The sequence below is a fragment of the Hoplias malabaricus genome, chromosome 1 (assembly GCF_029633855.1).
Source record: "Hoplias malabaricus isolate fHopMal1 chromosome 1, fHopMal1.hap1, whole genome shotgun sequence".
Lineage (NCBI taxonomy): Eukaryota > Metazoa > Chordata > Actinopteri > Characiformes > Erythrinidae > Hoplias > Hoplias malabaricus.
In genome coordinates this window covers 90,907,061-90,914,176 of record NC_089800.1, presented here as the reverse complement: position 1 = coordinate 90,914,176, position 7,116 = coordinate 90,907,061, and positions in this window count along the sequence as shown.

Sequence of the window (7,116 nt, the reverse complement as noted above, 5' to 3'; positions counted from 1 at the left end):
TGCAGGCTAGGGGCCGGTTCCTTCCCTCAATAGGATCCCGACCCTAAGGCACCACCGACTCGGACCTTTTAACGGACCCAAACTGCGGTGGAAATTAGACCGACGGATCGGCTAAGTCTCCCTCGGAACGATTCTGGGACAAGCGGACCCCCTGTTACGGGGGGTCCACGAGCCATGGAGGCTGGAGCACGTGGCGGGGAGGATCGTTCTAAAAGCCGGTATTATTTCGGATTAGAAGCCTGCCCCTGGTGCTCCGGGTATGCCGCATTTCGAACGGGCGTAAAGGACGTCCGTTTAAGGGAAGAGAATGGAAGAGAATTTCCTGGCCCCCTCAAAGCGCGAGGAGGTCGGCATAGGTTTTACGGTACGCCCCCCCCGGAGCCGTCTGATGTTCAGAAGACGAAGGGTTTTGCCCCCAATCTCGTAAGGTCGAGGGCTCACCACCGAACTTCCAGCCGCGGTCCTTGGTAGGACCGATACGCGGACAAGCCGCAAAATCCTGGCCCCCTCGCAGTGCGAGGAGGTCGGCAAAGGTTTTACGATTCGCCCCCCGGAGCCTACGGTTAGTTTTCTCGATTTAAGAAGACGAAGGGGGTCGGGGCCCGGGAACCGTAAACCGAGCGCCTCTTCCCCTGCGAACTTCCAGCCGCGGTCCTTGGTAGGACCGATACGCGGACAAGCCGCAAATCCTGGCCCCCTCGCAGTGCGAGGAGGTCGGCAAAGGTTTTACGATTCGCCCCCCCGGAGCCTACGGTTAGTTTTCTCGATTTAAGAAGACGAAGGGGGTCGGGGCCCGGGAACCGTAAACCGAGCGCCTCTTCCCCTGCGAACTTCCAGCCGCGGTCCGTTTAAAAAGACCGATCCGTGACACCTCTAATGCGCTCTTTGCCTCCGGCCGTTTCCAGCGCGGGGGCCCGGTGGTGCGCTCCCAAGTCCCCGCGGAGGGGAAAATCTGGGAGATCCCACATTAGACCAAGCGGAACGCCGGTCTTCGCCTCGGGGGTTTGTATGCCCCTTTCGACTCGCGCACGGGCAAGAGTTAGGTTAGGAACGGGGACAACTGCCGGCGGGCGGCCCGTCGCACCCACCCCGCAAGTGGGCAGGTGGTCGGTGGCCTGTGGACCCGCCGCTCGGATTCGTTTATAGTAGGAACCATAACGGGGTACAACCCTCATACGCTCGACCCCCTCACGCCCAGAGAAGTGTTCACCTCCCTGGGCATATATCGAACGAATCATCGGGATTGAAGGGGAGGCCACCCAAACCATCCCCTTAGCCCAGAGGGGTGCCAGTCCTCGGGCTTCGGTATTCGCATCACCGGGGTCTATGGAGGTCTCGACTTAGGTTTTGAAAACCTCCAGAGGGGGGGCCGGATTAACCACCACCCTAGCCCAGAGGGGTGCCAGTCCTCGGGCTTCGGTATTCGCATCACCGGGGTCTATGGAGGTCTCGACTTAGGTTTTGAAAACCTCCAGAGGTGGGGCCGGATTAACCACCACCCTAGCCCAGAGGGGTGCCAGTCCTCGGGCATGTCACTTCGCATCACCGGGGTTCTATGGAGGTCTCGACTTAGGTTTTAAAAACCTCCAGAGGGTGGGGGCATATCTTATCCCCACCCTAGCCCAGAGGGGTGCCAGTCCTCGGGCATGTCATTTCGCATCACCGGGGTCTACGGAGGTCTCGACTTAGGTTTTGAAAACCTCCAGAGGGTGGGGGCATATCTTATCCCCACCCTAGCCCAGAGGGGTGCCAGTCCTCGGGCTTCGGTATTCGCATCACCGGGGTCTACGGAGGTCTCGACTTAGGTTTTGAAAACCTCCAGAGGGTGGGGCCTGACTTACCACCAACCCTTAGCCCAGAGGTGTGCCACTCCTCGGGCATGGAATTCGCATCAACGGGGTCTACGGATGTCTCGACTTAGGTTTTGAACACATCCAGGGAAGCAGAGCGGACATTCCCATTATTTCAAGCCCATCGGGAAGCCACTCCTTTGGGCATAGCGTTTCGCATCGCTGTTACCCAAACTTACGTCTGATTTAATGCCTCCCTAATATCCCGACGGCACCAGGCTGAGAAACCATATGCCCACAGGATTTGAGGCGTTGGAACCTCGTTCGCATAGCCGACAACGATGAACCTCCCTCGGACTCGCTACGAGGCTTGAGGAGGGTCCTGATTTTCTTAAAATCTCAGGTGAGGGACTTAGAAAATTTTCACTTTAAAACCACAGACCTCCAGAGGAGAGACCGGGCTTATCACAACCTTAGCCCAGAGGGCGTCACTCCTCGGGCATGTCACTTCGCATCACCGGGGGTCCATGGATGTCTCGACTTAGGTTTTGAACACATCCAGAAGGGGGGGCCGGATTAACCACCACCCTTAGCCCAGAGGGGTGCCAGTCCTCGGGCTTTAAATTCGCTTCGCCGGGGTCTATGGAAGTCATTTTTTAGACCTCCAGAGGGGAGGCAACCCAAACCATCCCCTTAGCCCAGAGGTGTGCCACTCCTCGGGCTTGTGTATTCGCATCACCGGGGTCCATGGAAGTCATTTTAGACATCCAGAGGGGAGGCCACCCTAACCATCCCCTTAGCCCAGAGGGGTGCCAGTCCTCGGGCTTTAAATTCGCTTCGCCGGGGTCTATGGAAGTCATTTTTAGACCTCCAGAGGGGAGGCAACCCAAACCATCCCCTTAGCCCAGAGGTGTGCCAATCCTCGGGCTTGTGTATTCGCATCACCGGGGTCCATGGAAGTCATTTTAGACATCCAGAGGGGAGGCCACCCTAACCATCCCCTTAGCCCAGAGGGGTGCCAGTCCTCGGGCTTTAAATTCGCTTCGCCGGGGTCTATGGAAGTCATTTTTAGACCTCCAGAGGGGAGGCAACCCAAACCATCCCCTTAGCCCAGAGGTGTGCCACTCCTCGGGCTTGTGTATTCGCATCACCGGGGTCCATGGAAGTCATTTTAGACATCCAGAGAGTGGGGCCGGTCTTACCACCACCCTTAAGCCCAGAGGGCGTCACTCCTCGGGCATGAAATTCGGATTACCGGGGTCTATGGATGTCTCAACTTAGGTTTTGAACACATCCAGAGGGGAGGCCACCCAAACCATCCCCTTAGCCCGGAGGTGTGCACCTCCTCGGGCTTCAAATTCGAATCACCGGGGTCCATGGAAGTCATTTTAGACATCCAGAGAGTGGGGCCGGTCTTACCACCACTCTTAGCCCAGAGGGCGCCACTCCTCGGGCATGAAATTCGCATCACCGGGGTCCATGGAAGTCAGTTTAGACCTCCAGAGAGTGGGGCCGGTCTTACCACCACTCTTAAGCCCAGAGGGCGTCACTCCTCGGGCATGAAATTCGGATTACCGGGGTCTATGGATGTCTCAACTTAGGTTTTGAACACATCCAGAGGGGAGGCCACCCAAACCATCCCCTTAGCCCGGAGGTGTGCACCTCCTCGGGCTTGAAATTCGAATCACCGGGGTCCATGGAAGTCAGTTTAGACCTCCAGAGAGTGGGGCCGGTCTTACCACCACCCTTAAGCCCAGAGGGCGTCACTCCTCGGGCATGGAATTCGCATCAACGGGGTCTACGGATGTCTCGACTTAGGTTTTGAACACATCCAGGGAAGCAGAGCGGACATTCCCATTATTTCAAGCCCATCGGGAAGCCACTCCTTTGGGCATAGCGTTTCGCATCGCTGTTACCCAAACTTACGTCTGATTTAATGCCTCCCTAATATCCCGACGGCACCAGGCTGAGAAACCATATGCCCACAGGATTAGAGGCGTCTGAACCCCTTTCGCATAGCCGACAACGATGAACCTCCCTCGGACTCGCTACGAGGCTTGAGGAGGGTCCTGATTCTCTTAAAATCTCAGGTGAGGGACTTAGAAAATATTCACTTTAAAACCACAGACCTCCAGAGGAGAGACCGGGCTTATCACAACCTTAGCCCAGAAGGCACCACTCTTCGGGCATGTCACTTCGCATCACCGGGGTCCATGGAAGTCTCGACTTAGGTTTTGAACGCATCCAGAGGGTGGGAGCCGGACTTACCACCACCCTTAGCCCAGAGGGCGTCACTCCTCGGGCATAAAATTCGGATAACCGGGGTCCATGGAAGTCAATTTTGACCTCCAGAGAGGGGGGGGGCCTGGCTTACCACCACCCTAAGCCCAGAGGGCGTCACTCCTCGGGCATGAAATACGCTACACCGGGGTCCATGGAAGTCAGTTTAGACCTCCAGAGAGGGGGGGCCGGGCTTACCACCACCCTTAGCCCAGAGGGCACCACTCCTCGGGCTTGAAATTCGCATCACCGGGGTCCATGGAAGTCTCGACTTAGGTTTTGGAAACCTCCAGAGGGGGGGCTGCACTTACCACCACCCTAAGCCCAGAGGGCGTCACTCCTCGGGCATGAAATACGCTATACCGGGGTCCATGGAAGTCCTTTTAGACCTCCAGAGAGGGGGGGGGCCGGGCTTACCACCACCCTTAGCCCAGAGGGCACCACTCCTCGGGCTTGAAATTCGCATCACCGGGGTCCATGGAAGTCTCGACTTAGGTTTTGGAAACCTCCAGAGGGGGGGCTGCACTTACCACCACCCTTAGCCCAGAGGTTCATCACTCCTCGGGCATGAAATTCGGATAACCGGGGTCCATGGAAGTCAGTTTAGACCTCCAGAGAGTGGGGCCGGGCTTACCACCACCCTAAGCCCAGAGGGCGTCACTCCTCGGGCATGAAATTCAGATAACCGGGGTCCATGGAAGTCAGTTTAGACCTCCAGAGAGTGGGGCCGGGCTTACCACCACCCTAAGCCCAGAGGGCGTCACTCCTCGGGCATGAAATTCGGATAACCGGGGTCCATGGAAGTCTCGACTTAGGTTTTGGAGACCTCCAGAGGGGGGGCCGGGCATACCACCACCCTTAGCCCAGAGGGCGTCACTCCTCGGGCATGAAATACGCTATACCGGGGTCCATGGAAGTCAGTTTTGACCTCCAGAGAGGGGGGGCCTGGCTTACCACCACCCTAGCCGAGAGGGCGTCACTCCTCGGGCATGAAATTCGCTTCACCGGGGTCCATGGAAGTCATTTTAGACCTCCAGAGAGGGGGGGCTGCACTTACCACCACCCTAGCCGAGAGGGCGTCACTCCTCGGGCATGAAATTCGGATCACCGGGGTCCATGGAAGTCAGTTTAGACCTCCAGAGAGTGGGGCCGGGCTTACCACCACCCTAAGCCCAGAGGGCGTCACTCCTCGGGCATGAAATTCGGATAACCGGGGTCCATGGAAGTCTCGACTTAGGTTTTGGAGACCTCCAGAGGGGGGGCCGGGCATACCACCACCCTTAGCCCAGAGGGCGTCACTCCTCGGGCATGAAATACGCTTAACCGGGGTCCATGGAAGTCAATCTAGACCTCCAGAGAGGGGGGGCCGGGCTTACCACCACCCTTAGCCCAGAGGGCATCACTCCTCGGGCATGAAATTCGCATCACCGGGGTCCATGGAAGTCAGTTTAGACCTCCAGAGGGGGGGCTGAGCATACCACCACCCTTAGCCCAGAGGTGTGCTCCTCATCGGGCATGAAATACGCTTCACCGGGGTCCATGGAAGTCATTCGAGACCTCCAGAGGGGGGGCCGGGCATACCACCACCCTTAGCCCAGAGGTGAGTCACTCCTCGGGCATCAAATTCGCATCACCGGGGTCCATGGAAGTCAGTTTAGACCTCCAGAGGGGGGGCTGAGCATACCACCACCCTTAGCCCAGAGGTGTGCTCCTCATCGGGCATGAAATACGCTTCACCGGGGTCCATGGAAGTCATTCGAGACCTCCAGAGGGGGGGCTGGGCATACCACCACCCTTAGCCCAGAGGTGAGTCACTCCTCGGGCATCAAATTCGCATCACCGGGGTCCATGGAAGTCAGTTTAAACATCCAGAGGGGGGGGGCCGAGCATACCACCACCCTTAGCCCAGAGGTGTGCTCCTCATCGGGCATCAAATTCGCATCACCGGGGTCCATGGAAGTCATTCGAGACCTCCAGAGGGGGGGCCGAGTATACCACCACCCTTAGCCCAGAGGTGAGTCACTCCTCGGGCATCAAATTCGCATCACCGGGGTCCATGGAAGTCAGTTTAGACCTCCAGAGGGGGGGCCGAGCATACCACCACCCTTAGCCCAGAGGTGAGTCACTCCTCGGGCATCAAATTCGCATCACCGGGGTCCATGGAAGTCAGTTTAAACATCCAGAGGGGGGGGCCGAGCATACCACCACCCTTAGCCCAGAGGTGTGCTCCTCATCGGGCATCAAATTCGCATCACCGGGGTCCATGGAAGTCAGTTTAGACCTCCAGAAAGGGGGGCCGAACCTACCACCAACCTTAGCCCAGAGGGCGTCACTCCTCGGGCTTCAAACTCCCATCGCCGGGGTCCCATGGAAGTCTCGACTTAGGTTTTGAACCGTTCCGGGGTCACCTCCAGTGAGATAACGCGGAAATCTCACTATATTCATGCCCACAGGCGAACCAGAGCCTTGGGCTTGTCATAGTTACATACGGTGTACCCAAACTTTCGTCTTTTCTAAAGGAACCCTAATGTCCTGACGGCACCGCACTGGAAACCCCCATGCCCTCTGAATTTTTACCTCTCCGAGGTGCTCCGTTTTGGGCTTGCTACCTAGGGCGAAGAGGGTCAGAAATTTTTCTAAGTCCTACTTTAAAACGTCCCACTGGGAGAACACTAGGGTTAGCACTTTGCCAAAAAATCACGGCTGAATGCAATTTTCACGCCTCGCACCCTTTGTTCGTTTAGATTTAACAAAAAAATCAACCGACCCCCCTTTTTAACAACGCTTTGCCGAATTTAGCTCACTTTTCCCGGCCTGGAATATCTCACGCTTGCCCCCCACGGTACTTACCTCCGGGGAAGACACCCCCGTCGCTGCCAACGCCCATGCCCGGCCCAGGCTCACCCGACTCGGCCTCGCTCGCTCCATCGCCCGCTCCAAACCTCCGGGGAGAAGACCCCCATCGCCGCCAACGCCCATGCCCGGCCCAGGCTCACCCGACTCGGCCTCGCTCGCTACATCGCCCCGCTCCAAACCTCCGGGGCTG